Below are 12391 nucleotides of genomic sequence, written 5' to 3' on the forward strand. Positions count from 1 at the left end.
ACAAAATACAAATAAAAAATTGTTTATTTGTATTTTGTCCTTTTTTTTCAAAGTTCCCTTAAAATTCTAAACACTTTTTATATGTGTTTCTGTCGGTATCAATTTAAGGGACACTTAAAAAGGATTATTATTGCGAAAAACAGTGCTTGCTTTCCAATTATTTTCCAATCGCTTTGCTTGAAAGCAATAAAAACGGTTGAGTATTTATAACCAAAAAATAAAATAAAACCAAACCAAAGTTTACACGCGCAAAACTAGCTTTCTCTACCTACTGACCTTACAGCATATAACGGCAAGATGTGTATTTTATTCACAACAAAATCACAGTCACGATAATCTATAAAAGGGCGCCAATAAAATACTATTAACACGAATTGCAGTCACTAAGTGGTAGGTAAATGCGCGCTGGCGCCGCTCGTGCCCGTGCAAGCCTTATATGACTTTTATACGACCAATAAGCTATTGTAATGGTCGGTTCTTAGCATTTGTTTCGTGTAATTCATGCATGTAAGGTTGGTTTTTGTTATAAATGTTTTTGCTTGCAAAGTGACATATTTGAGGTAGCAGAGGTCCGTTAGATGGGGGCACGATCGGTTGTTGTAGAGCTTCTTGGAGACGCCTATGATCAGCACTTGACCTTCTGCTCATATGGTGGGTGAAAATGTGAGGGTTAATGGGCTAAATCTTTCACTGTGAAAGGTGACAAAGCCAGATCTTAGCATTAAAAAGCCAAGCAGATGCTGGCTTCTTAAAAATGCAACCGAAGAAACGCCCAATACATACAACGAAAACTATTTAAATAATTACAAATCGCTAACTATCGAAAGAAAAAAGATGTTTGTGTGAAGTTTCAAAGTTGGCGGTTATTGAGTAATCTTAATGCGAAATTTCAATAGACACTAATTTCTTATATAAATATTTATAGTAATGTGAAGTGTTTTCGTAGAATCTATTGGACATTGTCATAGTCATTTCGCTAATACTGAGAAGTTCTGGAGCGTGTCAACTGTCGTCATCAAATCGCAATAAAATCGACTATAGCATGTAAAATCAATTTGAACAGTTCACTGATTTTTATTAAGAAATTATTGAGATCCTGTTATTGATGTCTATCATTATATTACATTTTAACAAAAAATACTATTAAGATACTGACAGACAATGCAAAGCTGTAAAAGGTAGGTTATCCGAATGTTGAGCTCGATTTAAAAAAAGAATGGGCTGTAAAGTTATAATTACCTTTAAAAAGAAGTAAATTGCGAGTATATGCAGAGTGTGGCCCACCCTTAATGCCTACTTAAGGATCTTTTCAGTATAGTTTTGGAAAAAACTTAAATAGACAGCCTACTGGGTATGTAAATTTTGTTGCGACTTTATATTTACGACTTCAACATCTCCGTTGTCAAAATTGAATGACCAAGTAGACGCGTATACAACATAACATGCATTTAGTGAGGTCGAGAGTACTTGTAAGAGAAGTAATAACGCTATTATTGCGAAATAAACACTTTGAAGGCAGTAAAAAGATCGTAAAATAAACAGTACTGATTAGAATAGTTAGTGACATGGCTAGAGCACTTTGCTGGGATGATAATGGTATTTCAACGTTGTACATATTTGTAAGAAATCTTCTGTGCTATTGTCACTAGTATGTCGAGCATTGTGACGTTAACCTTAGATATGGGCAAGGCAATTGAAATAGTTTCCAAAAATAACGTATTTTTAGCCTGGATCCGATATTAATGTATTCCAATGGCGAAAATTTTATAAAAATGGTTGCTCATTAAACAAGATAACATTCAGTCAAATTTTGTTACAATAAGAGCCGCAACATTTCAATATTTCTCTGAGATTCCCACGTTACAGGTTGAGCCTAGTGTGGGGATCATAGATATAAGAAGTAAGGAGATTTATAACGAAGCATAATTTCAACGAGTCTCGCTGTCTCCAACTGTCCCCCACCACATCATTAAAGGCGTGGCCAGACAACCAACTCACGCGCTGTGATTGGCCAAACCGCGCGGTGTAGGAGCCTAGAGCGGCGGCACTAGAGTGAGGACAATTCGATAGAGCTATCGATATTTTACATGTTCTGAAAATGACCTTATAGTTTAGACATTTTTGTTTTAAGTAATAATTGCCATAGACTTAATTTATATTCCTTAAAATTTTTGACCTTATTTACGAGCTAAAAATTTTTAAGTACGTGTAAGGTATATTAGTTGAGCCATAAGTTCTCTCACAAAGGTTTTTACTGATAAAATGTAACACAAAGCTTATAATTAAAAAAAAAAAAACATGTACCATGATGCGAGAGCTTGTTTATGCTTAACTAATCAAATTGGTTTACATTTTAGTCATTAGTTGATGTAATGTTTGTTTAAATTGTTTACTTTGGGATTGTCGTAAGACGCGAGCGCTTCATTAAAAAAAAGTTTCAGTTTATTATAGCATATTTCGTCACCAATTGAAAGCAATTCCAGCATGTTATATAGTAAGTATAATGCACCATTAAATAAGCTTTTATATCATATGTACGAATAATAAGGAAACAGTAATCATAATTATCAGTAAAAATCTTTCTGATAGAACTTTTGGATCGACTAAGTATACAATATACTATTATTTTAAACATATTTATATTCTATCTGTAACTGTAACCATTTTTCTTGAAAATGATCCGAACCAATAACACTTTTCTCGCTCGTAAACCAGTTAGGGCCCTCTTCCTGTAGCATCTATCCATTTTTCGTTAATACTGGGATTTTCGGGAAACAAAAAAAAATTGCAATCATGAACATATTTCTTTTTTGACTCACTGTAAACTGTACCTCTGTAAATTCCATTCACCACCGTTTCTTTTTCAATTGTTTACTCTAAATAATTGTATATTATTATTTTCAATTGTAGTATTGTTTTTTTTTTACTTGTAAACCGTATTATCCACCACAGGACAGGCTATGCCTAGTGTGGGGGCCAGCATAAATGTAATATTGTTATTATTTTATTTCTGAAATAAAACATTTGTACAATTGTACTTAATTAAATCAGTTTATTTTTTGGCTTACCTTTTCGATTTTTAATCCAAATTAATAAGTATTAAATTAAACATTAGGTGCATATAAAATAATTGTAAAATTTTACTTGAAAAATAATTACTTTCGTATGAAAGTAATTATTTTTAATGTGTGTATGCAGTATATCCAAACATTTTTATCGATAACGCTCAAAGATCAATTATATGCACGAGCACCACTCTACTTCGCGGCGTCAATGAAGGGAGCGGTTGGCGGTCGTACCAAGAAACAATAATGTCCCTGTGAATATCGTTAGCGGTTTAATGCATTGCGCCGTTGCTAAGGACACTACAAATAGTTTTCCATGCCAAAGCGTCAATGTAGAATGCATAGACAAATTGCCACGCGTTTGTATGACAACATGGTCTGACTCAGAAAAATCATATGTCACTGGATTTATTTGTTAAAATGTGTGGTTTTATTGACTAATACGTGAAAAAAAATGTACTATGTAACTCCATGATCCTTATAGTTTTTGGATGCACTCCTATTTCGACACAAAATAACGCTACAATTCGGCATTTCAATAAAATTGACGCGCACATTGTTCAATGACAGCTAATTTGCTACTGTCTTACGGCGGGCCGGTATGGCCACGATGTGGCCATGTCGCGGCGACACGCGCCACGCCTCCGTCAGCCATCTAGTACTTTCTATGATCTGAGGTGGGGATCATTGTACTGATTCTCATGTTATGCTAATTTATTTAAATAAATAAATATATATATTTTTATATATATCCATAAAAGTACTTAAAGATTTAATAGTTGCCAACGAAATATTTCTTGCGTATACCTACGTGGCAAATATTTATTGATGGCATTGTAACATCGTCTAAACTATCAAATTCGAACCTAAAAATTTGTCTTAGACTTTACACATCTATTACAATCTACGAATCTTGGCTACATAGTAAAACCCCGAGGAATTTTCTAGAAAATGTAATATTCACCTCACGGGTGAGAATCTTTCTCCTAAAATGGGAAATGTATGTCTGGTTCCATGTTGGCGAGGGTATTCTGGATATCTTCACGCCATTTGCATCCCATTAGTACCGCGGGACTTGCTAATTGGTCAATCAAACTAGCGATCCTTATCGCTGAATCCGTGATGTCATTTTAATGCATAGTTTCCTGACCAATAGCTTAAAATTTATTGGCCGAATTTTGTCAATTGTAATGCCATTTGATTTTACGTGGGTAATAGTTTGATGTTTGTATGTTTGGTAGAATAAACATAATATGTATAACTATCATTAATTCTGAAACATTTTGTCCAAAGAAGGAAGTTTAGGAGCATATTAGCTGAGAAGGACAACATTACAAATCTTTAGCAGTTTAAGGTTGTTTATATATTATTATGAAAAATTTAATTAAAAAATGTAAGCTTACCGTAAAGTGTAAAGTTATTAACGCATTTTATTTATAAACTGAAATATCAATCAATGAACCATTTATTTATTTTGCTAAAACTAAATACATATCAATAGTCGTGTCAGAGATTGTCATGAATGCATGTTCTGCCACATCAGGCATGCAAAAGAACAAAGCTAACTTAACTATCAAGTAATAGAATATAACAAAATTATCATAATTAGAAAATATATAAATAAATAATTCAGTAAAGTTAAGATTATTTTATGGTAACATTTTCATAAGTAGATGGCAAACGTTTTAGTTTTTGTTGCATATATATTTTTGAGATTTAACAAATTCTTATACATAGTAAAATGTAACTCTTCAAATTGAGTCTTGACTTCCCGTATTTTGCCTGTGGCGAAAATAATATGAAGCCTATCGCGATGAGGTAGGTAGAGACTTAGACTACGATAAATATAATATATACATATTTATAATTACTCCGGAACTAATATCTGTGCTCACCACACAAATATATGCCAGGACTTTAACCCGCGATCGTCGGCTTCATAAGCAGGGTCAGTACCATCTAGGCCAGCCAGACAGGGCGTCGAATAAATCAATAATAATAGTTTAATTAAATCAAATGTTTTTAAAAAGTTCTTTATTCTTTATTTCATTGTAGTCATGTTCATAATACAGTAAGGTGTTACAAGTATAAACGGTAGGTACATGACACCCTGTAACAGCACACAATATTATTATTCCTTAAGACTAAAATTATATACATTAACTTAACTTATTTTTATTTTATATTAGGTATACTGGGAATATTGCGAGCTAAATTGATTTATTATGTCAATAGCATCATATATATTTAAACTGAATATAAAAAAAATATCATATGAGGGTTGTTTAAAATAGTTAGTTAGTTAGTTTATTTATCTCTCAATACAATGTTCAAAGTTAATGTATTGTAAAAGGATACATAAGCAATTACTTATCGTATAGTGATCGTCGGATACAATGTGAAATTTAATATTATTACAATACAATATAATGTTATAGTATAGAGGTAGTTATATACAATGGTATATAAATCTATCATATAATATTTGCCATATCAAAATGCCAAAAATTATTAATAGGAATAAAGAAAAAAACTGAAATTGTACCATGATACTACAGAGTACCTATCAATGAATAAGTTAAATATGATATTCAAACAATGTCAAGTAGAAAATAAAAAAGAATGTCAACTGAAAACAAAAACCTTAAAATAAATAAAATATTATTATTATTAAGATGTCAGTGTGTAGAGTTGGCTTAAGAAGAATGGAATGGGGTTGGTTGGATGGAAGTTGGCTGATTATTCTGTTATGCGTACCAAAATTAAATCTTTAAGTTGTACCTTCATCACAGCTGCCATTACCAGAAACGCTAAAATATAATTACAAAAAAGGGATATAATTATTGTATGGTATGTTATTGTATTATATTTGGTTGTTGTTAAAGTAGCAACGCCCATAATCTCTCTGCTTTGCCTAAAGGTTGACTGGTAGGGAATGCCTCATGGCATTAAGTCCGCCTTTTGTACTATAAGGTTTTCTTTTGTGCAATAAAGATTAAGTAAATAAATAAATGGATTACGTATGGATTCAATTTATTTTAAAAAAGCTAGCTGTTTTTTTAGTGAAAACTTTCAGGGGTTACTATTGTTATTAAAAGATACGGATAGAAGGACGGAAATGACGCAACTATAAAGGATGACTCACGCTAGACCGGGCCGGGGCCGGGCCGGAGCTTCCGGCGCGGGCGCATCGTTTTCTATGGAAAGCACCACGTGATCACCGATCAGCCGTCATAGAAAATGACGTGTCGGACACCTCGGCCCGGGTCCTGTCTAGCGTCAGTCATCCTCAAAGGATCCGTTATTGCCATTTTGGATACCTAATAATGTAAATATTATTAGTTTTAGTAGTTTTCCATTTAATTCTCCCAAACCTACCTCATCTGTATCAATGCGATACGTAAATCTTTTATGGCCATTGTATGTGTGCCAATGACTCTGAATATTTTATTTTATGGCTAAAGCTAAATTATGTATTCGCATGGTGACAATGTTTGTACCTATTGTCATGTGTAATATGTTATGTACTTATCGTACTCTCTGTGTGACATCTACGAGTACTAACGCTTGTCCATGGAACTATTAGTTGTTAGAATACTCCAAACGAACGAGTCCTTTATGTGTCTTTCTAATAGAAATGGTCGCGCTGCGTGTGGTTTAAAAAGAGGAATGCCCTCACGCGTACGCTACAGCTGTACACTACGAATGAACTCCTTGCCGAGATTTTCTCGAGGGGCTATAGTATGGGGTTCTTCAGTGTACAGATTTTTAACCACATTTAGAATAAAACTACCCGACCAAAAGAACAATTAAAAAAGCCGATAGAACAACGACTTTTCCAATCTGGTGGGACGGGGGACAGACGGATGGGACAAAAACATCCTAAATTTGAGTTTAATAACACGGTATTTTTTGGAATATAATGCGATCTATCACTCTGGGACTTACCGCTACAAATATAATTAGCAATGAAGTGTTTGCTAGCAAAGCAATCGTCGGGGTATTTTGATCATATGTACATATCACAAACCTACAAGTTTTAAAAGATTAGTCAAGAAATTCTCAGAAACCACCTCAAACATGCTCAAGCCTAATGCCAATATTTATACGTTAAATCAAGAATGTATAATTTAACGTAAACAGTAAATAATGACTACCTACGTTGTTGCAAAATGTGTCCAGAAATTACCATTTTGTCATAAGATTTTTGAATAACACTTAGATGATTATTTTATGACACTGCATAGAAAATGAAATTTGTAGATACGATTTTGATGTATGCGTAAGTTATTACTCAATAAATAAACATGAAATTACATTGAATGCCATTTTCACATGTAATAAGTAAGACTAAACAGACATTAAATCATATCTGTCCCTTCAACGATTACAGCAGTTTTGCGGGTTCTTCTCATACAGGCTTTCACATTTACTTACAAGGAGGACCCAAACCCAAATGTTCGCTACTATTGACGCTGACTGTACCTACTTATTAAAAAAAAAACATTGCGATACTTACTTGATGTTATTAATATAATATGCTACTCAATTTACTCGTAATGATGTGTTTAAGAGTAATCGGGCGTACATCGAACCCTTCATAATTGGAAGATGTGTCCTTATATAATGTATGGGAGCTGAGATTTATATATTTTAAGTGAATATATCAGTCTCGCTAACGGAAGCGGCACCTGAAACTAGTACGATAAGCATAACGCCAGGTTAGGCGAAAAAATCTCAAAAACTTGATGTTTCGTATTCGACTGTTTTCTCCTCCAAAACTGAACCAAATGTAACGTTATTTTGAGATCTAAATGATAAAAAAATTATATGTGTCGAACTGTTTTTTTGCTTTTTAGAATTAGCCTAAAAATATGTAAGCCCAGATATGTAAGTTTTGAATACCATACTTCTCTTTGCGGCCTAGTAAATTATGCCGTTTTTGCAAATATTTGAAGTGCACTAGCGCCTTAAGAAACAAAATTATCAAAAAAAGCAAAACAGTCCGACACATATATTAATAATTATAATCTATGTTGAAAAAAAATCATTTACAGTACATATGGGGCTACTTTATAGCACTAGTGCGAGAAGTAGCATATTATGTTACTGTGTCGAACATTTAAAGGGCCATATGTACTGTAAAACGTTGTACGATACATGTGCGAATAGGTAATTCGCAACTCGTGTCGATTTAAAACACTCCCTTCGGTCGTGTTTTAATTTATCGCCACTCGTTTCGAATTTCCTATTTTTCGCACTTGTATCGTAATGTACTATGATCTAGCTTTAAAAACCACGGAGGAAACAGTCGAGTACGTTTGTATGGAGTAATGACCACTCCTGTTGCCTCTGTTGTAAGGAATCAATGTATCGTTATAAAATGCCAATTTTGTGGTAAAAATATTGTTTAAGTAGATTCATCTCCTTGTACTATCAATAACTTCCTGCCGTAGTGAGTTCTACAGACAATGCTGTGTTGTCTTCGTATACATCGTGTGTATCAGAAACTGACACTGACATATTAAACAATGGTGTGCATTACTGTTGAAAAGCCAAAAACGTATTCAGATTTGAATTTTATTCCCCAGGCATATGAACTAAATTTAACAACTACGCGTGGTACACTCATGTGATACCGTACATAAAAAGCCGATCAGATTTTTGTTGATCACTGCCATCAATTTACTTACCGAACGGAATATTTTCACAGGGTTAAAAATAAATTCGTCTAAAACTTCACTCCAAATTAGCTTTTCCTTCATCTTTGCCGTACTAAGTTTGAATTTCGAATGTTGATTAAATCGATCGAGTGACGTCGATTGATTGAGTGATTTATTCGATTCTCGAGCTTTACGAAACTAAATCTGCTACTCTATGATGTTGGATGCATTAGTGATGTATGGGATGCACTAGGTGCATAATGTTAAAGTGATTTAGGTATTTCGCTTGATTTTCCATGTTCTGTTTCATTTCATTAGGAACTATTTCTATAAATTATGATGACTAGCGGTAATTTTGACCTATTTTAACAATCGTGTAAACATTTTTATTTCTTTTATAACATTCACTCTTGAAGAGATAATCTGAGAATGTAAAACTATTTCAGTAACTAATCATAGTATCATAATTAAACCAAAACACCTAAATTTGTATTTGAATTAAAAAAAAGGCCTTGAATTTTTTCTATGAAATACGCGTGCTACGTACATAATCCTATCTGTATGAAAAAATTGAACGCATCTATTTTTAGTTGATTTTTATATTTTCCACCAGTTATGAAGTTAATGTATGGTAGAATTTTCATATATTGCCTGTACCCTCCTCCCAAGTGACTGGTCCTCCTGGTACATTCCCACTCGGTTTTCCACATATCAATGGGTCCGGCGCGTGCGCGTCTCACCAGTAGTGCACAACGCGGCGCGCGACAGCCAGCGCATTAGCTTCGGTCCGAAAAAAAAACAAATTCGAATATAGAACTTTACTTTCTAAGGTTTTAGTTTTTAAAGTGCCGGTTACCCTTATAAAATAAGTTGTTTAAGTGCGATTAATATAAAAAATATACATTTGTATGTACATTACAATCCAAGCATAAATAAAAAAGTCGTGTACAAGCATCGAACATACAAAACTTTTTAAGTTCCGTTAAAAGTCTCTTATCTCCAACAATTAATACTGTAAGGTGCTAAACGATGTAACTTTAACATGACAATCAAACGTTAACTCGACAAGAATCTTTCTATATTGAACCTTACTACGAATAACATAACTTATACGCAAACAAAAAATAAACAGCTAAGTTAACCGTAAGGTTAATGATGAGAGCCATTAGGTTTAATACCTGTGCATATTTCTTACAACACCATGTATGTAAATTGAAGTCGCGTATTTTCTTGGATCTATAATGGATTACAAGCATCGCCTTTCGCATCGCCGCAGTAAGTCTGTTCCATAACTCATTCATTAAATTTTCGTTCGTAGTTCGAACTCAATAATCTCCTCAATATTGACGATCAGAGTGGAACTGGCTAATAATTACCTTCTTAACGTAACTGGATGAATCGAGCGTAGGCACCAAATCTGAAAGGACCTCTATTTATGTGATAGAAGCATTCCACCTATACCTACATAGCATTTCTCTAAGGATGACTTGGTATAAGTACGCTTTTCATCCGTAAGAGACACTCGTGGAATGCCCAGGTATGAGATTTCTATGCCTGGCCGTTCAAAGTTATACAAACCAAGATTTAGTTGTGCGTTACGAGTAATTATTATTTTTGTGAAATAATGGCTTTCTTCTATAATTAACTACATTAAAGTTAACTATATACTAAATAAATCAAAACTAATAAATTAAAATAAAACTTAGGTATATTTTAGGTCTGTTCCCTGTGGTAGGGCTGGCTACAAGGCTACAGCCTGGCTTCAAGGTTGGCTACATTCCCACGATAAATGGCTATGCCTATTCTTTCGTCTAGAAGTGAGCCAGCCCTTCCCAAGGGTCATCCCATCGTCTTTTTCATCTTGAGTTTTGTGATTTTTCTTACTTTTAAAGGTGCAACTCTTAGTTTCTAGACTTATCTAATCATATAAAGCAAATTAGCAATTTAATGTTGGATGTCAACAGTCAATGTTATTTGCGTATGATTTATTCTCTTCTCTACTTAACAAGCAAAAAAACGTTCCGGTTAAAATTATAAACCGAGAAGTTGAATATCGTCTTCTAACTTTCGAACAATCTCTTTGCCATCAGGACACATTTATCGCAACTTATTATCTAGGCGAACTATTGAAATGCGTTTAAAGTCACGGCAGTAAATATGGAGTTAGTCAGCGGCTGGGAATAGTTCTGGCTTCATGTACTGTGACGCGTTTGGATTATATCAACAACGATGATGACATGTGCTTGCAAGATTCATTTTATTTACTCTCTTTTAGAAAATAATGTAATAGGTATAAATTATTCTTGTCTAAATTGAAAAAGGTGCACAGACGTGGTAAATTATCAAATAATTTTTCCAAACACTTAACCTACTAATTCTTCTTCTTCTTTTAAAATATGGCTTCCATCAAATCTATGATGATTTTGCCAATGTCAAGTTTCGTTGTAAGTTTTAAGTGTGCTCGTAGAGCATGACGTTGTTCGGTAGATGCTTTTAGTAAAGAGATAGCTCGACTTTACTAAAAGCCACGATGGATTGCCGGATGTTGATTAAAATATGGTTAAACGCGTTTCAAGATTAGTTTTTCATTAACTGCACACTTCCACGATAGTTCACTGCATAATAAGCTATCAATACTACACTTTGAACAACATAAATGAGCAAAACACAAAAAAATATTCTCGAGACGTCTTCGCCATCTTGAATCTCAAGGACAACCCCACCTACTAATTCGAAAATAAAACTTAACATGACATTTGTCATTATAGCAATAATGACATACTGCCGTGCCGAAATAATGTCATTCCTTTTAAAGAGTTATTACAGTTTTAAAAACATCAATAATATGTACCTGTTAAAAATAGACCAAAAAAAACTATATTGTTGCTGTCTACAAGTTATGTTCGCATTTGTATTATTTTGAATATACGTAGCTAGTATTTTTTATTTATCAGGCACAATTGTAGACATACGTAGAAATATAATTGAACTAGTACATCGGCTCAATGATTCGGCGGATAACCACTAATCAAGGATGACAACGCGTCTACCGCGTCTGATGACTCGCTTCTGCTAATTTTTCGTTAAGATCTATTAACGGGACACTGTAAAAGCTTCGCAAATAGTCATCAACAAATTGCGGCTAGAAGGTCTCAATAACATCTGTTAAAGTGTTGTTAGGGATGTGGCAAAGTAATAATACATAAAATACTGTCAAAAACATACAAATTAAAGCTGTCTTCGAGTAAAATACTGCTATGGGTTTAATATCTTATAAGAGACAGCAATAATGAAATGAAAACTTTTTATTTTCAGGCAACTATTGGGCCATAGATAAATACCTTAAAACTAGCATACATACTTATTACGAAATGTGTCTAAAGATAGTCGCTTTCGAATTAGTGTTGATTAAAAACTACAATTAATAGGACACCAAAAAAATTATTAAACTGTGTTTTAGTTGTTAGGAAAATAAAATAATATTTATGCTCACGAAATTACACATTATTAATATTATTTTGTATACAGAGTGAACGATGTGTAAATGTACAACCCTAATTTGCCGTACTAACAGAGGCATCTTAATTTCAACAGACAGCTATTAATCATCATCAAATTGTTCGAAATTCTCTCCGGCAGTAGTGGTTATTATACTGTTAATTT

The 12391-nt window shown here is 33.5% G+C and overlaps 1 protein-coding gene across 2 annotated transcripts in view; it reads left to right on the forward strand.

The window, feature by feature from the left end:
* Positions 1-12391, forward strand: part of LOC133527507 (thrombospondin type-1 domain-containing protein 4-like) — a 61758-nt gene that overhangs the window by 25833 nt on the left and 23534 nt on the right. Inside the window, exon 1 of one of the 2 annotated variants that reach the window (XM_061864546.1) lies at positions 9461-9558. The exons of the other annotated variant lie outside the window; for it this stretch is intronic. The gene's annotated coding sequence lies outside the window, so the exon portion shown is untranslated. Of the gene's footprint in view, positions 1-9460; positions 9559-12391 lie in introns of those variants that run through there. 2 annotated transcript variants of the gene reach the window in all.

Source organism: Cydia pomonella, chromosome 18 (assembly GCF_033807575.1).
Source record: "Cydia pomonella isolate Wapato2018A chromosome 18, ilCydPomo1, whole genome shotgun sequence".
Lineage (NCBI taxonomy): Eukaryota > Metazoa > Arthropoda > Insecta > Lepidoptera > Tortricidae > Cydia > Cydia pomonella.